General features: G+C 42.8%; 1 protein-coding gene across 1 annotated transcript in view; it reads right to left on the bottom strand.

Moving 5' to 3' along the window:
- Positions 1 to 24,000, bottom strand: part of LOC135511071 (glutamate receptor ionotropic, delta-1-like) — a 348,005-nt gene that overhangs the window by 238,703 nt on the left and 85,302 nt on the right. The gene's annotated exons all lie outside the window — the stretch shown is intronic.

Here is a 24,000-nt window from a genome sequence, read left to right as displayed (position 1 = left end):
CCTGGGCATATGTCCTGCTGTAATGTTGAGGTGGTGTGTTTTGTGTGTTTGTTCTGTCTGGATTGTGTGGACTAGCTCTCTGCCACCATGTCTCTCTCCAGCTCTGTGAATGTGTCCCTCTCAATGACTGGGGGGGATGACTATCCTCGTCTGCAGGGCAGTTTGAAGAGGTGTGATCAGAGTGACTCAGGATGGGGGAGTCGTCACAGAGCGAGAGCGTTTCCTGCAGGGCTCTCTCTTTGACCCCTTAAAAGTCCTGCTGGAACTGCATGAGGATGACCTGCACTGTTACTGTCCCAGACTTGTACATGTTGACAGAGGTTGTTTGAATTTCCTCAATGTCTAGTGTTCTGAGTTTCCACCCTGGGCCAATACCCTCTCTCTTGACATAGGGGTAGTGTGCTCTTATAGCACTGTGCCATGCCAGGGGATGGTCTGTGTCAAAAATTAAGTTGCTTACGTTCCCCTCTTTGTAGCAGTCAGCAAGTACTGTCTCTGGAACGTCCTTGGGGAGCTGTTTTTGTACTTATTCCTTGCAGTGTTATTTTTTATATCCATGCTGTACTGTAATGACCTCTGTACAGGGATAAGCCATTGGATCTTCAAATGTCTCTGCATTTGGAAGGGGGGGCTGTGAAACTCTCCTGCCATTGTTGGGCTCAATAGTTTTTACACATCTGACTTCACACTTCGGTGCAAATTGAAGGTGCTGCCAGGTCTGTTCTGTCCTAGCAGCTTGGTAGCTTAGTAAACTTATTTACTTAGCTTTATAAACTCAGCAAAAAAAGAAAAGTTCTCTCACTGTCAACTGGGTTTAACATGTTTTATTAACATGTGCAAATATTTGTATGAACATAACAAGATTAAACAACTGGAACATAAACTGAACAAGTTCCACAGACATGTGACTAACAGAAATGGAATAATGTGTCCCTGAACAAAGGGGGGTCAAAATCAAAAGTAACAGGCAGTATCTGATGTGGCCACCAGCTGCATTAAGTACTGCAGTGCATGTCCTCCTCATGGACTGTACCAGATTTGCCAGTTCTTGCTGTGAGATGTTACCCCACTCTTCCACCAAGGCACCTACAAGTTCCCGGACATTTCTGGGGGGAATGGCCCTAGCCCTCACCATCCGATCCAACAGGTTCTAGATGTGCTCAATGTGATTGAGATCCGGGCTCTTCGCTGGCCATAGCAGAACACTGACATTCTTGTCTTGCAGGAAATCACACAAAGAATGAGCAGTATGGCTGGTGGAATTGTCATTCTGGAGGGAGGGTACCACATGAGGGAGGAGGATGTCTTCCCTGTAATGCACAGCGTTGTCTGCAATGGCAACAAGCTCAGTCTGATGATGCTTGACACACCGCCCCAGACAATGACGGACCCTCCACCTCCAAATCAATCCCGGTCCGGAGTACAGGCCTCGGTGCAACGCTCATTCCTTCGACAATAAATGCAAATTCAACCATCACCCCTGCTGAGACAAAACCGCGACTCGTCAGTGAAGAGCACTTTTTCCCAGTCCTGTCTGTCCAGTGACGTTGGGTTTGTGCCCATAGGCAACGTTGTTGCCGGTGATGTCTGGTGAGGACACAACAGGCTTTCAAGCCCTCAGTCCAGCCTCTCTCAGCCTATTGCTGACAGTCTGAGCACTGATGGAGGGATTGTGTGTTCCTGGTGTAACTCTGGCAGTTGTTGTTGCCATCCTGTATCTGTCCCGCAGGTGTGATGTTCGGATGTACCGATCCTGTGCAGGTGTTGTTACACATGGTCTGCCACTGTGAGGATGATCAGCTGTCCGTCCTGTCTCCCTGTAGCGCTGTCTTAGGCGTCTCACAGTACGGACATTGCAATTTATTTCCCTGGGCACATCTGCAGTCCTCATGCCTCCTTGCAGCATGCCTAAGGCACATTCACCTAGATGAGCAGGGACCCTTGGCATCTCTTTTCTTTTTTTAAGAGTAGGTAGGAAGGCCTCTTTATTGTCCTAAGTTTTCATAACTGTGGCCTTAATTGCCTACCCTCTTTAACGACTGTTCCACAGGTGCATGTTCATTAATTGTTAATGGTTCATTGAACAAGCGGGGGAAACAGTGTTTAAACCATTTACAATGAAGATCCGTGAAGTAATTTGGATAATTTACGAATTATCTTGGAAAGACAGGGTCCTGAAAAAGGGACGTTTCTTTTTTTGCTGAGTTTATAACAAAATGACCTAGAGATTATTGTCTTTTACTTTTGGGCTCCTGAAGTAGCTTCAGACTGAATATTACTCACTTAGTTTTGTGTTGGATGGTATTTCCAGGATCCTCTGCGTTTTTTCTGCAGGTTTTGGTTTGTTAGAAGTTTTTTCTTGATATTCCTTGGTAGTAATAGCCTATTCAGGTAAGTTTGTCCAAAATCAAGATTTTAGGTATGGAATTTTGATTTGGATTGAAGGTTTTAATGTTAAGGCTAGTATCCTGTATAAGTCCTTGAGGAAAAAAAATAGTTTATCCGCATATCTGTTCATTCTCTCTCTGTGACTCTCTCTCTTTCTCTCTCTCTCTCTGTGACTCTTTCTCTGTTACTCCCTCTCCCTCTCCCTCTCCCTCTCACTGTCATTCTGTCTCCAATTCCACATTACATTCTACAAACATTGTCCTGCTTGAACATAAATTGTCTTTCAATTACATTTTTTTCAGATTTTAGTCCCTACATTTTATTCTGTGTTCAGCATTCCGACACCCTCTTCTCTCTTTTCTTCTTTATTCTCTTTCACTCCCTCCATTCATCTCTCCCCCCAATTAATGTTAGTTTTTATAGCAAGACTTCAGTCCCTCAGTATTGCCATTTCAATGAAAAACTCCAGCTCGCTCAATGAGCCAGCCACCCCTGGCAAGGAATAACACAAGCGTTCAGCGTCAAAGTATTCCATTTCAATGTGGGCTAACATTTTAGCTGGCCTAGAATGGGGAATAGGGTGCTGTGAGTTTAAGCACATAAGCGCATCCTTTTGCAAGACAAGATCTCTCTAGACAACCCAGTGCCTCACTTAACATTCCATGTGAAGCTTCCATCATTAATAATATTAGTAAAAGATGGTAGAGGGCATTTGCATTATGCTATAAGACAGTCACAACATACATCTAAAGATGCATCACATGTAACAACAGTTAAAGGAAACAACATTATTTGAATTCAGGACTGCATGTTCGTGATATAGACAAAACTAAGCCAACTTTGTCCGTCTAACCATTAACTATAGGCCTCTTTCAAACGGAAATTTATGACAACATCTGCTGTTCACTCCCATCCAAAATCCAAGACCCTTTACCTCATTAGCAACACCCACGTTTCCATGTTGCCATTAAGAAATGTGATTATTGGCACATACGTAAACAGCACTCTACCGCAGGGTCCTGGCAAAGTGTTAGATTATGACAGAGTGAGCCTATTTGATTCCATTCAGCCTACCCAACAACTCAGAGTCAAATAGAATGTCCTGGTAGAACGGTCAAAGTAAGAGCTTTCATTCAACTGGATCCATGAGTGCATAGCAGCTTCAGAGATGGATTTAGAAGCAAATTAACATTGATAAAACAATTAAAATAAACAGAAAGTCTCTGAATTCGGCTACTTTTATCTCGATGGAATTAAACGTATGTGAATAAGGAAAAACACTAGGTTGATGTGTGGTTAGTCAGAGTGTGTGTATTTATCAGTGTGTGTGGCAGGTCAATTGCTTACATGGTGTATATTTATGCAGGTAGACACAAAGGCTGCATACAAATCTGTTAAACGTTCATACAAAAAGCATGTCTGGAAAACAAATGTTGCATGGATGTGTTTTGCCATAATAAAAAAACTATAACTTGAGAGAAAATGTGCCTCAGCATTTTTATAAAACATATTCATCCATGTGTGTGTGTGTGTGTGTGTACAAGCATGAGTCGACAGTACAACACTGCTAGCAGTTTTTTTACATTTAATTTCGTTTTTTTATATTACGCCCTTTTCTCCCCAATTTCGTGGTATCCAATTGTTAGATATACAACTCCCGTACGGGGCTCAGGAGAGACGAAGGTCAAAAGCCATGCGTCCTCCGAAACACAACCCAACCAAGCTGCACTGCTTCTTAACACAGCGCGCATCCAACCAGGAAGCCAGCCGCACCAATGTGTCGGAGGAAACACCGTGCACCTGGCTACCTGGTTAGCGTGCACTGCGCCCGGCCCGCCACAGGAGTCGCTGGTGCGAGATGAGACAAGGATATCCCTACCGGCCAAACCCTCCCTAACCCAGACGACGCTAGGTCAATTGTGCGTCGCCCCACGGACCTCCCGGTCGCGGCCGGCTGTGACAGAACCTGGGCGCAAACCCAGAGTCTCTGGAACACTGCTAGCAGTTTAACAAAATAACTTCATCCTACCTGGTTTAGAGAAGCACAGTGTAGGATGAGGAGCATCGAAGGAAAAATAAGAAAGAGACACAATCCAACTGTTAGTGGACAACCATGGATAAAACATGAAGAGTATCTATTTAATTTAGAGTAGAGTAGAGTCAGTGAAAATCCCCAGTGGCAGAGTGACATCTATCAAAGTCATAGTTCACTACTCCATATTTGAATAGTCATTAATCATATTCCTTGAGTGATGTGAGCCACAGTTAAACATGCCCCCTACTGATTATTAGCACAGGCAGACTTTTATACTGCTAAAGAGACCTTTGAGTAATCTGACTCCCAGACACTTTACTATACTTGTAATTAACCTGTCAAGGAGGTCAGGCATTCATATTATCTTAGTAAGTACCACTAACCTTGATTTGACCAAGTTAATAGAACACTTTCCAGGAACGCCTTTTATTTTTCACAGTACAGCAACGGCTTGGGGACAATGTCCCTACTGCACCAGTGTAGTGGTCTGAAATCATATAGGCTGCATGATGTCATATTTATCAGATCATAACGTAATAGGATAATCACACACGGTAAAGACCCTCGTTGAATCTTGCATGGTGAAATCCAATGGAAATACATCAGAAGCTATATAGACAGCATGCATCTCAGTGTGTGTGTGTGTGTGTGTGTGTGTGTGTGTGTGTGTGTGTGTGTGTGTGTGTGTGTGTGTGTGTGTGTGTGTGTGTGTGTGTGTGTGTGTGTGTTTGTGTGTGTGTGTGTGCATTTTTAAATATGCGCACACAGGTATGCATGAATATAGTACATGGTACATAGTACATGTACATAGTACATGGTCTTCAAATCGAAAATGTCATTGCAGTGCCTTGCGAGACAAAACAATCAAATGTGTGATACAAACAACCACCATTTTGACAGAAACACACTCGCTTCCTCGGTTTGTCCCTCAGTTTCTCTCTCTGAGGACAGCGATAAGACTACCTTGTTTGCCCTTATCGGCCCGTGCTATCAACCCACATAAAAAAATACTATAGTATACTATGATAAAAATACCATAATATTCACAGTAGTGTTTTTGCGGACTAAAGTATACTGTGGTATTTACTGTGGTATTTGCTGTAGAATGTACAGTTAACTATAGTATAAATACTGTGGTAAAAGAAAACTGTAGTATATACACTACCATTCAAAAGTTTGAGGTCACTTAGAAATGTCCATGTTTTTGAAAGAAAAGAAAAAACGTCTGCCATTGAAGTAACATCAAATTGATCAGAAATACAGTGTAGACATTGTCAATGTCATAAATGACTATTGTAGCTGGAAATGACCGATTTTTTTTAATGGAATATCTACAGTATATAGGCATAGAGGCCCATTATCAGCAACCATCACCCCTGTCTCCAATGGCACGTTGTGTTAGCTGATCCAAGTTTATAATTTTAAAACTGAAGATCTCATACAACGCTGTGTACTACTCCCTTCAAACATCATCGCAAACTGTCTCTAACCAGAATAGAAAGAGAAGTGGGAGGCCCCGGTGCACAACTGAGCAAGATGATAAGTACATTAGAGTGTCTAGTTTGAAAAACAGACGCCTCACAAGTCCTCAACTGGCAGCTTCATTAAATAGTACCCGCAAAACACCAGTCTCAACGTCAACAGTGAAGAGGCGACTCCAGGATGAGGGATACTACATAGCTTCAGCGTGTAAATCAGCTAGAAATATGTGTCGGCATCGAGTAATTGTCTCTGGCCCCCTCCCAGTTATGGGGAGTGATGAGCTCTACAGCACAATCTCACAACTCAATCGCTGGTTGAATACTGTTTTCTGCCCCTCCCAAAAGATCATTTGTATTTAATTGGCCCTCTTTCTGGGACTCACCCACAAACAGGACCGAGCTTGGCCTGCTGAGGAATGACAGACTCCATCCTAGCTGGAGGGGTGCTCTCATCTTATCTACCAACATAGACATGGCTCTAACTCTCCTAGCTCCACATTGAAATAGGGTGCAGTCCAGGCAGCTGGCTGTTAGCCAGTTTAGTGGAGTCTGCCACCAGCACAGTCAGTGTAGTCAGCTCAGCTATCCCCACTGAGACCGTGTCTGTGCCTCGACCTAGGTTGGGAAAAACTAAACATGGCGGTGTTCGCCTTAGCAATCTCACTAGGATAAAGACCTCCTCCATTCCTGCCATTATTGAAAGAGATCATGATACCTCACATCTCAAAATAGGGCTACTTAATGTTAGATCACTCACTTCAAAGGCAGTTATAGTCAATGAACTAATCACTGATCATAATCTTGATGTGATTGGCCTGCCTGAAACATGGCTTAAGCCTGATGAATTTACTGTGTTAAATGAGGCCTCACCTCCTGGTTACACTAGTGACCATATTCCCTGTGCATCCCGCAAAGGCGGAGGTGTTGCTAACATTTACGATAGAAAATTTCAATTTACAAAAAAAAATAAAGGTTTTCGTCTTTTGAGCTTCTAGTCATAAACTCTATGCAGCCTACTCAATCACTTTTTATAGCTACTGTTTACAGGCCTCCTGGGCCATACATAGCGTTCTTGACTGAGTTCCCTGAATTCCTATCGGACCTTGTAGTCAAAGCAGATAATATTCAAATTTTTGGTGATTTTAATATTCACATGGAAAAGTCCACAGACCACTCCAAAAGGCTTTCGGAGCCATCATCGACTCAGTGGGTTTTGTGCAACATGTCTCTGGACCTACTCACTGTCACAGTCATACTCTGGACCTAGTTTTGTCCCATGGAATAAATGTTGTGGATCTCAATGTTTTTCCTCATAATCCTGGACAATCGGACCACCATCTTATTACGTTTGCAACCGCAACAAATAATCTGCTCAGACCCCAACCAAGGAGCATCAAAAGTCGTGCTATAAATTCTCAGACAACACAAAGAGTCCTTGATGCCCTTCCAGACTGCCTACCCAAGGACGTCAGAGGACAAAAATCAGTTAACCACCTAACTGAGGAACTCAATTTAACCTTGCACAATACCCTAGATGCAGTTGCACCCGTAAAAACTAAAAACGTTTGTCATGAGAAACTAGCTCCCTGGTATACAGAGAACACCTGAGCTCTGAAGCAAGCTTCCAGAAAATTGGATCGGAAATGGCGCCACACCAAACTGGAAGTCTTCCGATTAGCTTGGAAAGACAGTACCGTGCAGTATCGAAGAGCCCTCACTGCTCGATCATCCTATTTTTCCCACTTAATTGAGGAAAATAAGAACAATCCGAAATGTCTTTTTGATATTGTCGCAAAGCTAACTTAAAAGCAGCATTCCCCAAGTGAGGATGGCTTTCACTTCAGCAGTAATAAATTCATGAACTTCTTTGAGGAAAAGATCATGATCATTAGAAAGCAAATCATGGACTCCTCTTTAAATCTGAGTATTCCTCCAAAGCTCAGATTCCTGAGTCTGCACAACTCTGCCAGGACCTAGGATCAGGAGAGACACTCAAGTGTTTTAGTATTATATCTCTTGACACAATGATGAAAATAATCATGGCCACTAAACCTTCAAGCTGCATATTGGACCCTATTCCAACTAAACTACCGAAGGAGCTGCTTCCTGTGCATGGCCCTCCTATGTTGAACATAATAACCGTCTCTCTATCGGCCGGATGTGTACCAAACTCACTAAAAGTGGCAGTAATAAAGCCTCTATTGAAAAAGCCAAACCTTGACCCAGAAAATATAAAAAACTATTGGCCTATATTGAATCTTCCATTCCTCTCAAAAGAAAAATGAAAAAGCTGTTGCGCAGACCTTAGTGCTGCTTTTGATTCCATCGATCACCACATTCTTTTGGAGAGATTGGAAATCCAAATTGGTCTACACGGACAAGTTCTGGCCTTGTTTAGATCTTATCTGTCGGAAAGATATCAGTTTGTCTCTGTGAATGGTTTGTCCTCTGACAAATCAGCTGTAAATTTTGGTGTTCCTCAAGGTTCCATTTTAGGACCACTATTGTTTTCATTATATATTTTACCTCTTGGGGGTGTCATTTGAAAACATAGTGTTAACTTTCACTGCTATGCGGATGACACACAGCTGTACATTTCAATGAAACATGGTGAAGCCCCAAAATTGTCCTTGCTAGAAGCCTGTGTTTCAGACATAAGGAAGTGGATGGCTGCAAATGTTCTACTTTTAAACTTGGACAAAACAGAGATGCTTGTTCTAGGTCCCAAGAAACAAAGAAATCTTCTGTTGAATCTGACAATAAATCTTGATGGTTGTACAGTCGTCTCAAATAAAACTGTGAAGGACCTCGGCGCTACTCTGGACCCTGATCTCTCTTTTGACAAACATATCAAGACTGTTTCAAGGACAGCTTTTTTCCCCATCTACATAACATTGAAAAAATCAGAAACTTTCTGTCCAAAAATGATGCAGAAAAATTAATCCATGCTTTTGTTACTTCTAGGTTAGACTACTGCAATGCTCCACTTTCCGGCTAAGGGATAAAGCACTAAATTATCTTCAGTTAGGTCGTATTCAGCACTATCTTTCCGATTTGGTCCTGCCGTACATGCCTCCACGTACACTACGGTCACAAGACTCAGGCCTCCTAATTGTCCCTAGAATTTTTAAGCAAACAGCTGGAGGCAGGGCTTCCTCCTATAGAGCTCCATTTTTATGGAATGGCCTGCCTACCCATGTGAGAGATGCAGACTCGGTCTCAACCTTTAAGTCTTTACTAAATACTCATCTTTTGAGTGGGTCATGTGATTGAGTGTAGTCTGGCCCAGGAGTGTGAAGGTGAACGGAAAGGCTCTGGAGCAACGAACCCTTGCTGTCTCTGCCTGGCCGGTTCCCCTCTCTCCACTGGGATTCTCTGCCTCTAAACCTATTACAGGGGCTCATTCACTGTCTTACTGGTGCTCTTTCATGCCGTCCCTAGGAGGGGTGTGTCACTTGAGTGGGTTGAGTCACTGACGTGATCTTCCTGTCTGCGTTGGCGCCCCCCTTTAGGTTGTGCTGTGGCGGAGATCTTTGTGGGCTATACTCGGCCTTGTCTCAAGATGGCAAGTTGGTGGTTGGAGATATCCCTCTAGTGGTGTGGGAGCTGTGCTTTGGCAAAGTGGGTGGGGTTATATCCTTCCTGTTTGGCCCTGTCCGGGGGTATCATCGGATGGGGCCACAGTGTCTCCTGACCCCTCCTGTCTCAGCCTCCAGTATTTATGCTGCAGTAGTTTATATGTCGGGGGGCTAGGGTCAGTTTGTTATATCTGGAGTACTTCTCCTGTCTTATCCGGTGTCCTGTGTGAGTTCACTCTCTCGGAGGACCTGAGCCCTAGGACCATGCCTCAGGACTACCTGGCATGATGACTCCTTGCTGTCCCCAGTCCACCTGGCCGTGCTGCTGCTCCAGTATCAACTGTTCTGCATGCCGCTATGGAACCCTGACCTGTTCACCGAACGTGCTACCTGTCCCAGACCTGCTGTTTTCAACTCTCTAGAGACAGCAGGAGCGGTAGATACTCTTAATGATCGGCTATGAAAAGCCAACGGACATTTACTCCTGAGGTGCTGACTTGCTGCACCCTCGACAACTACTGTGATTATTATTATTTGACCATGCTGGCCATTTATGAACATTTGAACATCTTGGCCATGTTCTGTTAAAATCTCCACCCAGCACAGCCAGAAGAGGACTGGCCACCTCTCATAGCCTGGTTCCTCTCTAGGTTTCTTCCTCGGTTTTGGCCTTTCTAGGGAGTTTTTCTATCCACTGTGCTTCCACACCTGCATTGCTTGCTTTTTGGGGTTTCTGTACAGCACTGAGATATCAGCTGAATTAAGAAGGGCTATATAAATAAATTTGACTTGATTTGATACTACAGTGTGTAGCATAGTATTCTACAGTATACTAAACTTTACTATAGAATTTTATGGTAAGTACTACAGTATTATATAGTAAACTGTAGTATGTTTTCATGTGTTTCATGTTTTAAAACGTCAGGCTTGAAAGTAAAATATTCTAAGGCCCCCCTCCTCTCTCTTCCTCCTCACTCCAAGATATTGCCCTGTCACTGTGGCTCTCCATTAGGCCCTGGAGAGCCCAGATCCAGGCATCTTGTAGCCAACCATGCAGACGCATCCTGACCACCTTCACTGTGACCTTCGCCACCCTCCTGGTTGCCTCTGACAAGCTGCCATAAAAGGACCCAGGCAACAGGGCTCTGTGTGTGTACGAGCATGCACAATATTCTTATGGCTCAGACACGTAAATAAAAGATACAGAGAACAAGGGCATCTTCATGGATCCTGGTTAAACAAGTGTGCATTTGTGTGTCCGTGTGTGTGTGTGCGTGTGAGGTGTGTGAGTTTTCAACACATCCTCAGTCTAATAATGACCAGCATTAACCCCTATGAGCTTCTCTTCACCTCCACTCTCCAAGGGATCCTGAGAGGCCATGGCTTCTAACACTCAGATTAACCAGAGGTACTAAAGCCTGCCCACAGCTCTGTCTCTGATCTCTAACAAGCCTGTTGAGACTGACAGGCACTGCAGTAAACTGCAAAGTACCCTGAGACATTCTAAAGTGGATAACAGTAATACTGTGAGTACACAGTCTGAAGAAACTACATGGATGTTTGAAAAACAAGAGAAAAATCCCATGCAGTGTGCTAATTTCAACAGATGATATACAATATTATTATTAGTTGCTTGTTGCCAACTGTGTATTCACCCTGTGTATCTCCACCGTCATTAAAATCAAAGCTAAACACGCACGCACACACACACACACACACACACACACAGACACAGACACACAGACACACAGACACACAGACACACACACACACACACACACACACACACACACACACACACACACACACACACACACACACACACACACACACACACACACACACACACACACACACACACAAACACAGCAGGAAACAAAGCGACACCAAAGCCTTTGGTCATCAGCAATGGATAAACTTCCAGTCATTTTGCTAACACTACTTAGCATTGGCTCGCGAAACTACCTCTAACTTCCTTAATCTTACCGCAGTAAAAAAAGATCACAAATATATCTGGAAAAACAGTAAAAAGGTACATAATGCTGAGGTACCTCTGTTGTGTTATTCTTTGCAGATATATGTATTGCTGCTCTGAATATGGCAGCACGAGGCCTCTGTTTTACTGTTTCATGTTGCAGCTCTGACTATGGCAGCACGAGACCTCTGTTTTACTGTTTCATGTTGCAGCTCTGAATATGGCAGCACGAGACCTCTGTTTTACTGTTTCATATTGCAGCTCTGAATATGGCAGCACGAGACCTCTGTTTTACTGTTTCATGTTGCAGCTCTGAATATGGCAGCACGAGACCTCTGTTTTACTGTTTCATATTGCAGCTCTGAATATGGCAGCACGAGACCTCTGTTTTACTGTTTCATGTTGCAGCTCTGAATATGGCAGCACGAGACCTCTGTTTTACTGTTTCATATTGCAGCTCTGAATATGGCAGCACGAGACCTCTGTTTTACTGTTTCATGTTGCAGCTCTGAATATGGCAGCACGAGACCTCTGTTTTACTGTTTCATATTGCAGCTCTGAATATGGCAGCACGAGACCTCTGTTTTACTGTTTCATGTTGCAGCTCTGAATATGGCAGCACGAGACCTCTGTTTTACTGTTTCATATTGCAGCTCTGAATATGGCAGCACGAGACCTCTGTTTTACTGTTTCATGTTGCAGCTCTGAATATGGCAGCACGAGACCTCTGTTTTACTGTTTCATATTGCAGCTCTGAATATGGCAGCAAGAGACCTCTGTTTTATTGTTTCATTTGTTGATATTTATTAACGCTCGTATTCTTCTGGGGGCTTTTTATCACTCAACACTAAAATGAATTACGTCGAGGGAGTGGATTTTACGTTTTCATAGACACCCATTATTCTCATGTGTGTCAGCGTGTGTTGAGCCAGGTGGAAGAGTGGTGGGGGCAGGCACCAGAGTGGGCAAGGCAGGAACAATAGGCGTGGATTGGGGAGGTGTGGTGGGTACCTTGGCCAGTTGGTACTGCAACTCAGGGGAGAGGTTTTGCAGAGACGGTGCCAGAGGGCATTTTGATCCTGCCCAAGCAGCAGGATACTGCCTACCTACATCCTCAGTTTCGACACTACCATCAATGATCCACTGTGATGCTGTAAACATACACAATGAAGAGAATCTCCCCCACACACTGACCTAGCGGCCATTGCTCTCGCATCCACAATTCATGGCTTTCTGCCTCTAATATCATGGTCCAATCCACCCACACATTCAGTTAGATGTGTCAAGGCTGGTGTCTCGCTGTGATGTGAAAAGCTGGGATGCCGGAGGTAGATGAAGGCCACTGAATATTCATGTTTCCCAGAAGCTTCAGTCAGTCAGTACGTCTGGCCAGGCCAAGGCACCACTTAGACCAAGGCAGAACATACTGTAGCTGGCTGCTTATCTGACTGGCCTTTTCTCTCTTTAGAGAAGCTAGGAGCAGTAGTTTGGAGGGAAAGTTAGTCATTAGACACTGACTTAAAAGAAGTTGCAAACAGGACCACCCAAAGGTGATGGTGCCACTTTAGCATTAGCTTAACCTCGCCTGCAGTGGAGTGAAGGCTTGTGAAGTCGACAGAGTAAACCACTGACAAAACCTGCCCGCACAAGATAATGAAAGGCAGAGAAGATAAAGGAACACATTCGAATTTTGTCTTCAATTTCCACTTTTCTAATGTTTCCATATGCCATGGATTGTGCGTGACCTCTTTTCTAGTCACTTTTGGTCCCTGGTTGTAGCGCTGCAGATAGCTGAGAATTATGCTTTGAGCAGGGTGGATTTGTACGAGAACTGCTTGCGGCTTCACCACTCAGAAAAGCCCGTTGTGATGTGCAAAATGCTAAACCTCATGTCATAATGTAAGACTGAACTATCTGCCTCCACTAGCAGTCACATTAAAGTGCAGGGGGTGTCACAGGTCTGGCGCCGTTTGGCGAGTTGAACTGAATAGAAATGAAGAGCGGGCTGGCGCGGTTGACAGCCTTTCTTGATGTGCGTACAATTCAACTCTGCAGACTTCCTCGTTGGTTTTGGGTCGAATTCAGGCATAACAGCGACCTCTTCTGTGTTAAAGAAATCACAATGTTCATTTTGAAGGCAAAGAAAGATGATTCACACATGTGAAGATTGGAAGTTAATGTTTGAAACTGAATATGATCGATTTAATGTGTCTTAAGACTCCTTTTACTAAGGAGTCTCCTTATCCCTAAAATAAACAATGAGATATCTTATCAATAGCGAAATTACCGTGCAAAGCAAACGTTCTATTTCCTACCGAGAATGGAAAACAATTCATATGTTGATGAAGTCCCCATTGGTTATGTATGTTTCAATCTCTGTGTTGAGAAGTTGTGTTTTTACCATCAGTTACTGGTGTCAAAGAGCACCAAAAACTACACTAACCATGAGCCTTAGCGTTTCTGCCACCACAGAAACAGACCCTGGCTCTGTTCTATTAGCCTGATGAGTCACACTAAACTATTTCGCTGCTCTGTCGTTCGCTACATGCTTAAAGGCGTCCATATTCTTTCCAGAGGAAACAGTTCAGTAGTTCCTGCATATAATATGACGACATTTTGTGATTTTTTTTTGTTCGTTTTTTCAGCTGCTCGCGCACTCAACATTTTTTCTGGAGTCAAGCAGAAGTTCGGAGCCGAAGTCTATGCCCCTAGGCCAGCAGTAGGGATTTTTCAATAAAGTATTTGTTGTCATTCAACGAGAGGCGACTCATTTTCATGCACATTATTTCATTGAAATATACCGCACAAAACCTCTTAGTTAGATGTAAAATTGCAGAACTAATCTCTTCGGCCAAAACATCAAAATTAATGACAGATTTGTTGAGTTATTTCAGATTAATTCTGACTAGTTTGAGGAAGTGTATACTGGCGATGGCGTCTCAAAATGGACAAACTAGTGCCGCTTTTTCTAATTTTTCAATCAAAGGTCTTTTAAGGGAGTATGCGAGCACACTTGTTCGTTTCGGCTAGACTGAGAATGTCATATTGCAGTCGTTTGTGGTGACGAGGGGCATGAGGGCATTGTACAAACCAAAGTCAACAGTGATTGGATCGTCTCTAAACAATCAGAGTATCAAAGCCAATGACGCATTTTCAAGCCGCTATTTACCCACGTTTGTTCTGGCTCTGGCCAAACCTATTGGTTTCTGGACCAATCAGATGGCCCCAAATGAGTTTGCATTCGGTGAAAGGTCAGGGACGTACTCAGATCCAGGCTCATTGCGGAGAAAACACTAACATCTGTGGGCATGGTGTAGCGTTATGGCTAGAGCAAAGAGTCTGGGTAGCAGGACAACCGTTCTAACGCAGCCACCTACAAATCCGAGGCAATGATTGTGCTTCTGTTGTGGGTGTAGTAGCAAAACAACCTTTATTTGCATGCAATTAACATATATTAATATGCATGGTCACACTCTATTTGGATAGTCTGGATTAGATACTCTACAGATGATCATATTATCTACAAACTATCTGTTGATAAGCAACTGCTTGCTCGGGTTACTGTTAGGGTTAGGTTTAGAATAAGGGTTAGGGTAAGGATTAAGGTTAGGACTAGGGTTAGGTTTAGGGTTAAGTGTTGGGTTAGGATAAGGGAAGAACTCCTCTGGAGGGCTGCATGAAATAGAGGCCTGCTTCACACGCACCGCACCGAAAGAGAGGCAGAGCCTGCCAAACAATCGGCAAATGTCTGCCGAGGCGCATTGTGTGATTTCAGATGACACTCCATCCCTGCTCTTCCCAAGAGAAAGTGAAGGATGTCTTAGTTGGGTGTGGCGATAGAGCTGTGTTTGAACTCGGGCGACGTCTGCCCCCAGTGATGACCGCAGGCAAGCTGAGGGGGTTTCCTATTTATAAAGTGAACTGCTCATCTCTTTCTCACTCTAAACAGGTGCAAACCTTAGGTAACTATGCAGTATCTTATTTGTACAACATGTTAAAAAATAATACAGTAGCACAGCATTTACAGTACAGTGAACACAAAATACTAATTTGGTTTAGGTATCACAGTTGTGCAGCTCTATCTAGTTCGTATATAGGGCTTGAACTTTGCCTCGACAGGGAGTCTTCTGTACTCCCCTCACACAGACACATTAACACCAACAAGGCATGTATTTTCAAATAAAGAGTGACTTTTTTGTGTAAGGTGCCTTTTGCCGAAGGTCTTGAAAAGCTGTCTATAATCTACTTCAGCTTTGTACCAATGTCGTTCGCCAGCCCTACTGCCTCCCACTCCGATTGCGGTCTCTCTGTGAAACTCTGTTCAATAGCCTTCCTTTCTTACAGACCACAAAAGGGGAAAATGGTGCTCTGTCAGGCAAGGGGAAAATGGTGCCCCGTCAGACAAATTGTAGTCACCGAGCTTCAAGCCGAGTGTGGAGAACATGATAGAAAAGATACAGCTACTATGTTCTCTCTTTTTCAGTCGCAGGCAGATTGCTTCCTAAAAGACCAAATATATCTGTTCTGGTTGTAATTGTAATTATTCATAGTTTAATTCCAATCCATTTTCCATGGGGACAGAGAAGTCCCTGTTCTCTGTCTTGATGCCTGGTTGCTGTTCTTTCAGTTCACTCTGGTACATCATAGGACTAAACTAATTTTTGGAGCAACATTATGAGAGAGGAGCTACAACAAAACAGAAAAGCATTCACAGCACTGCTTCAAACATGAAAATTCTGTAAATGGCTGATAGCGTATTAATAACAAGTTGCTTATGTCAGATTGGCTATACTCCACATGCAGGTGATGCTCTTCCCTACTAGGAAACACTGACAAAAAAATCTAATTCCGATTCTAATTCCAGTCTGTCAGTAATGTGATCAGACACAGGATTTAGTTCTAGCCCGATTGAGGTTGGTGATGCCATGTCAACGCTCTCACTATACGGACCGTCAGGGACAACGCTAGGTTTAGACTGAACTACCATCATGCAACACAACAAAACACAAAATCATCCTGCAGAAAATGGAAAAATGCAACATAATCTTCTCATTACAATTTCCTCTGTTACGGGTTAGCAGAATGGAGAACGAGCTAAAATGTCTCGCACAGTTGTAATTGCCTGCATTAACACTGCACGATGCTCGCAAATGCGCCACATCACAAACACATATACATACACATACACACACGCGCGCGCGCACACACACACACACACACACACACACACACACACACACACACACACACACACACACACACACACACACACACACACACACACACACACACACACACACACACACTGCACATCTGCACCTTATCAGGGAGCAATAAACAATGAGCCCCTATCATGATAATTATCATAATGGCAATAAAGTAATTACATATCTGTGATGCCCCTGGATTTATCAATATGGAATAGGCCTGTAGTAATTGTGGAAGCTAGACTATTGTTGGATCAGACAATAACACTGTTTATCAGCAATTGGAATGCCTCTCTCCCTCCCCCTGAATCAAAGCTGGCTGTAACTGGCCTTTAAACAGCAGTAACTACAGTACAGTGTGAGAGGGAGTGTGTGAAGTGACAGGGAGGGCTGTTTTGATGTTTGTTTTTCAGCTCGCTAATCCACCTACTCAAACTACTCTGGATGGGGGGGGGGAGTTTGGCGACAGAAAAGCGCAGCTGTTTGAAGCTTGACAGAAAAAGAGAGAACGAGAAAGAGCAAAGAAGACAAACTTGGAATACAAACAAATATTTACTGAATGTCATTCACAATAACAGGTCGGTTAAATATACATTCAGAATGAAATCACGTGGTTGACAGTTTTGGGTTACCACACACACAACTTACGATTAATGTGTTCAGACTAAAAAAACTTCAAAAGAAGAGAGTGGAACTGTATAGTAAAACCAATGATCTCACTGTTCCTTAACCAGGCTAGACCAACTGCTCATATGAACAGAGCCCTGACAGCATTTTAAATAAGAATAGCTCTTTAGCTTATATAAGCAGGACATATGCATTGTTTTAGTCCTCCGTAGTGTAATGGATAACGAGGAGAGCTAATTAGCGAGCGGCAGCATGGCTGTGGGGTTTATGTAACGATACACTCTGTCTGTCAGGCAGGACTAAGTGAGGAGATGGGAAAAGGGTGTGAACAAACAGGAACACAGGGAGAGATACCTCAAGTCTGGCTTTTCGCCAGGCTGCAACACGGCCTGTGCGCAAATCCCCAATCCTTCTGTGGCAGAGTGGTCGCAACCCGAAAGAAATGCTCCGCCTGAACACGTGTCCGTGTAGAATAAATGGTTACTGTTCACATCCGTGATACACCATCTCTTTCCGTCACTGCACTAGTTCCTCCTACACTGACTGCCTGTAGATCAGCATTAAGTTCTCCGTGTTTGTGGCTTTTCCTGGACTAGCTACCTGCCTGGCATTGTCATCTAGTCGGACTGTCATGTACTGCTGATGCTGCTGACCGTGACTGGAGTACCGGAGGCTGACAGAAGGGTAACGTGCTTGGGTTTCTGCTTCATTGTCCCCTTCTCTCTCTGCATCACCGCCATCAGCCCAGACACACTTGTTTATGACAGGAGCTAACAACATCAAGTCCCATCCACCACCTCCTAGATAGTGATTGGCAGGTGTGATGGGACAAGGCATTAATTGTGCTTGAATGTCCCCCAATATCAGTGTGCTGTCATGCTGATGAAGTCTGGAAGATAATACATGGGTAATTCATCATGTTTTTCAGTCTTTGTGTATAGAATTCAAGGGACAAACATTGTTTACTGTACCTGTTCTATGTGTGTTTGTGTTTACGTACTTGAGGAACTTGACAGCCTAAGAATAAATGGATAGCCATTTAGCCTGTTTTTAAGAGGTTTTGTGTATATACAGTGTTGACTTGACTGTCTATTGACGGAAGTAAAAGGGGACTGGGGCGTTGAGTTGGTGTTTTGTTCAGTGGTAGTTAGAGTGACAGTAATGGTTTCAGGAAACGGTGTTTCTCTCAAATCACTGCAAGTTTGTCAGCAGGCTAATAAGCCACCTTGTTGCATATCAATGCTTACGACTCCAGCAGAGTTATTGACTTTGTCCAGTGAGTGTAAAGAAGGCAATCAAGCCAAAGACAAGTACTGAAGCAATCTAACGTTTTCAAAGTAGACGCAGAAGCATCCCTCCATAGGCATTTGTCCATATTTACACTGAACAAAAATATAAACGCAACATGTATAGGGATGGTCCCATGTTTCATGAGCTGAATAAAATATTTTGTTTCTCACGTTTTGTGCACAAATTTGTTTTCATCCCTGTTAGAGAGCATTTTTCCTTTGCAAAGATAATCCATCCACCTGACAGGTGTGGCATATCAATAGGCTGATTAAACAGCATGGTAATTACACAGGTGCACCTTGTGCTTGGGACAATAAAAGGCCACTCTAAAATGTGCAGTTTTTTCACACAACACAATGCCAAAGATGTCTCAAGTTGAGGGAGCGTGCAATTGGCATACTGACAGCAGGAATCTCCACCAGAGCTGTTGCCAGGGAATTGAATGTTAATTTATCTACCATAAGCCACCTCCAACGTCATTTAAGAAAATGTGGCAGTACATCCATCTGGCCTCACAACCGCAGACCACGTGTATGGCGTCGTGTGGGTGAGCGGTTTGCTGATGTCAACGTTGTGAACAGAGTACCCCATGGTGGTGGTGGGGTTATGCTATGGGCAGGCATAAGCTACGAACTACGAACACAATAGCATTGTATTGATGGCAATTTGAACGCATAGAAATACTGTGACGAGATCCTGAGGCCCATTGTGAGGCCCAATTTATTTAAGTTATCTGTGACCAATAGATGCATATTGTCACACCCTGACCATAGTTTGCTTTGTATGTTTCTATGTTTTGTTTGGTCAGGGTGTGATTTGAGTGGGCATTCTATGTTACATGTCTAGTTTGTCTATTTCTATGTTTGGCCTGATATGGTTCTCAATCAGAGGCAGGTGTTAGTCATTGTCTCTGATTGGGAACCATATTTAGGTAGCCTGTTTGGTGTTGGGTTTTGTGGGTGATTGTTCCTGTCTCTGTGTTTGCACCAGATAGGGCTGTTTAGGTTTTATCACGTTTATTGGTTTGTTAGTCTATTCATGTGTACATTTTCGTATTAAAAGAACCATGGACACTTACCACGCCGCATATTGGTCCTCTGATCCTTTTCGCCTCTCCTGATCCTTTCCCTTACACATATCTGTCACGACTTCCACCGGAGGTGGCTCCTCTCCCTGTTCGGGCGGCGCTCGGCGGTTGTCGTCGCCGGACTACTAGCTGCCACCGATTCTTTTGGTTATGTCTGTTTTGTGTGTCACCTGGTTTCACTTTGGTTAATTAGGGGGGGTATTTAATTCGACATTTCCTTTGGGGTTTTGTGCGGGATTGTTTTCGTTGAACTGTCATTGAGTTTGGGGTTTCGTTTTATTTGCTCATGTTCTACAGGGGGGTTTTCCCTGGACTGTGTCTGAGTGGGGATTTTCATTGCGATTCCTGTAGCCCGGAGTCCTGTTTTCTTGAGCCAGTTAAATAAAACGCCCTTTCTTTGGTACTTGTTTCTCCTGCGCCTGACTCTACACCCACATCTCCTTGGGGAGATCTGACAATATCTGTATTCACAGTCATGTGAAATCCATAGATTTGGGCCTAATTAATTTATTTCAATTAACCCTCCTGCTGTGTTCCGGTCGAATTGTACCGATTTACAAGTTTTCTCTCTGAAAAATGTAGTTAATTTATTCTGATTGTCATAAGGTTCCATGACTTTGTCCACACAAGGCATCTGAACACACAAAATAAAGTTTGACGATTTTCATAACATTTTGGGTGTTTTATTTAACTTTTGTATACCTGTGATGTTCCCGGTCAAAAATGACTGGTCATGAGAAATTAATTTTATTTATTTTTACCTTTATTTTACTAAGAACAATTAAGAACAAATTCTTATTTTCAATGATGGCCTAGGAACATTGGGTTAAATGCCTATTCGGGGGCAGAACGACAGATTTGTACATTGTCAGCTCAGGGATTTGAACTTGCAACCTTCCGGTTACTAGTCCAATGCTCTAACCACTAGGCTAGGAACCTTTCCCAAACAGAATCTTTCCCCCACGGGAACCACACCTGTTGGCATTCTCACAAACAATCTCAACAATGTTTCAATAATATATAGAACTTTTCTCGCAGCTCTGGTATATAAAGCTTTTTTGAGGCCTTGATCACAATTCATTCCGTGGCAGCACAATGACCAAACAATATGCTGTATGTGAGTCTCTTGATCATATCTTTGATCATAACACTGTTGAGGAGGAGAGAGTCCTTGTTAAACTTTGACACAAAGTAGTCTGTGATAAATAGCACACTATGTTTCATCTGAGTATTTGTTTTAAAGACAACATAATCCGTACATTATGCTTTTTTTAACTCAAAAATGAGTTGTATGAGCTCAGGTCAATGAGGCCTACAGGCCATAAATATCAAATAGAAGATTACAATGTGTAATGTTCACAGGAACATAAGTTGATAAAAAGATCTAACACAACATGGGGCGGCAGGGTAGCCTAGTGGTTAGAGCGTTGCACTAGTAACCGGAAGGTTGCGAGTTCAAACCCCTTAGCTGACAAGGTACAAATCTGTCGTTCTGCCCCTGAACAGGCAGTTAACCCACTGTTCCCAGGCCGTCATTGAAAATAAGAATGTGTTCTTAACTGACTTGCCTGGTTAAATAAAGATTAAATACATATTATTATGGATTTACAATCAGCTATAATGGACTGAATTAACGTGAAACGAACACAATAAGAGAGTTAACTGACTTCCTCATATGAATTATAACTCAGTAGCATCTTTGAAATTGTTACATGCTGAGTTCATGTTTTTGTTCAGTGTACATGTATATATGACAATCTGTATGCATCAAGCTGTTCTAGGACGAGCACAGCAGTGTGTGTTCTTAGACGATGCATCAAGTGATCAACTGCCTCGGAGGAAAGCTACGCAAACATTGTTCTAGGGAATTTGTGCCATACGCAGCAGTGTAAATGATTTAGTATAGCATTGCCATTGTACATAGCTGTATCTGCATCCGAATACAAAGAGGCCACACTGTCAATGATAAGACTGTTGTAAGGATAGTTAGGCTACAACTGGTAACTCTACATGTGTTAATACAATGCGGAGCCTGTGCTCACACTAAATAAAATGCTAATACTTTCCTCAGAGGATGAATACATCAAATGGAGAGGGGATGCCCCATTGACTTTATGAATAAAGCATACTGACACCAACATACAGATTCCCTTAAGTCAAGATGTCAAGTAAACAGATCAGACTGCGGGTTGTGACATTTGTCCCCTTCACTAGGCCACATCTCCTTGAATGTGTTACTGAAGACAGTGATGACCTCAAGGTAGCCGACCTTGACATGACCACACATGCATGCACACACACACACACACACAGCTGAGATATGCAGATCCCAGAGCAGAGCGGCTTCATTCCACTCAGTGAACATGACTCATAGCTCAGTACTAGCACGCACTCCCATTCCCTGAGGTCAGAGCAGGGGGAGAAAGTGCATTAGGTCTAAATCAACTCAATACAATCTCAGGAGTGGGTGAGCAGGGTAAGAGAGAAACAGACAAAGAGAGAGAGAGAGAGAGAGAGAGAGGGGCGAGAGCTACATAGAGAAAGAAAGAGAGAGATACATAGAGAGAGAGAATGAGAGAGAGAGAGCTACATAGAGAAAGAAAGAGAGAGATACATAGAGAGAGAGAGTGAGATATGTAGAGAGATACATAGAGAGAGAGAGATACATAGAGAGAGAGAGAGAGAGAAAATGAGAGAGATAAGTAGAGAGAGAGATGCATGGAGAAAGAGAGAAAGATACATAGAGAGACAGAGATACATAGACAGAGAAAGATAGATACATATAGAGAGATAGAGAGAGTGATACATTACAGTAGAGAGAGAGAGAGAGAGAGAGACATATATATATATATAATATATATTATATATATATATAATATAATATATATATAATAGATAATATATAATATATATATATATATATATATATATATATATATATATATATATATATATATATATATATATATAATATAATATATACAGAGGGAATGAGAGAGAGAATGAGCTCACATGTCTGTACTGCCCCTGTTTAAAAACATCCTTCATTGCAGCTGTATGGCTGCCAATCTGATCAGCACCTTTAGGTAACTGACAGGAGGGGTGCTTGTAACACATTAGCAGAGAGTAAGAGAGGGGCGGGCTCCTCTCCAACCCCAGGGTTAGGCTAGCCATAACACCAATCACTGCTTTTCTTTGTCTGGGGGACTACAGTACAGTATGAACTGGATAGTGAACTGTTGCACCTGAGGTTATAAATGTCAGTCGGTGACTGTGCTAAGGCTGTACAACCAGTCCATATAAAAGTGGAAATGAGGGGTAAAGTTGCTTAGAAGCAGGATATACAGCAGGTAAGAAAAAATGCAGTTAATTGCCATTTTCTGACGCTGGTAATGAACTTATCCTCTGCAGCAGAGGTAACTCTGGGTCTTCCTTTCCTGTGGCGGTCCTCATGAGAGCCAGTTTCATCATAGCACTTGATTGTTTTTGCGACTGCACTTGAAGAAACTTTCAAAGTTCTTGACATTTTCCGGATTGACTGATCTTCATGTCTTAAGGTAATGATGGACTGTCGTTTCTCGTTGCTTATTTGAGCTGTTCTTGCCATAACATGGACTTGGTATTTTACCAAATAGGACTATCTTCTGTGTAACACCCCTGCCTTGTCACAACACAACTGATTGGCTCAAACGCATTAAGAAGGAAAATAATTCCACAAATTGGCTTTTAACACGGCACAACTGTTAATTGAAATGCATTCCAGGTGACTACCACATGAAGCTGGTTGAGAGAATGTCAAGAGTGTGCAAAGCTGTCATCAAGACAAAGGATGACTACTTTGAAGAATCTCAAATATAAAATATATTTTAATTTGTTTAACACTTTTTTTGGTTCCATATGTGTTATTTCATAGTATGTGTTATTCCACAATGTAGAAAATAAAGAAAAACCCTTGAATGAGTAGGTGTGTCCAAACTTATGACTGGTACTGTAGACAAACCTAGATTAGCACTACGGTAGGCTGAGGACCAATGTATCTCTCTTGATTGTCTCATAATTTCTGTATTTGAAATTCAATTACCCTACCTGTTGCCTTCTTGGAGCTTGAAAGGCATAGGGACCTTAGATAGCCTTTTTTGAATAATCTCATTGCAGAAGAAGTATTTGCATAACCACGAGCTGTTACTGAAAAGGCACCGGATGTGTTGGCTACATTTGTGGAAGTGATTCTAAAGCTTTCACAAAACTGGCAGGACAAGAATCTCTCTTGGCTCTTACCTTAAAACATGTAGCAATGCAGTGAAAATGTTTGAGGGCCATTGCTTTGAGTTG

This window comes from Oncorhynchus masou, chromosome 23 (genome assembly GCF_036934945.1).
Source record: "Oncorhynchus masou masou isolate Uvic2021 chromosome 23, UVic_Omas_1.1, whole genome shotgun sequence".
Lineage (NCBI taxonomy): Eukaryota > Metazoa > Chordata > Actinopteri > Salmoniformes > Salmonidae > Oncorhynchus > Oncorhynchus masou.
The sequence above is the reverse complement of the archived record's forward strand: the minus strand, read 5'-3'. Positions and strand labels throughout refer to the sequence as shown.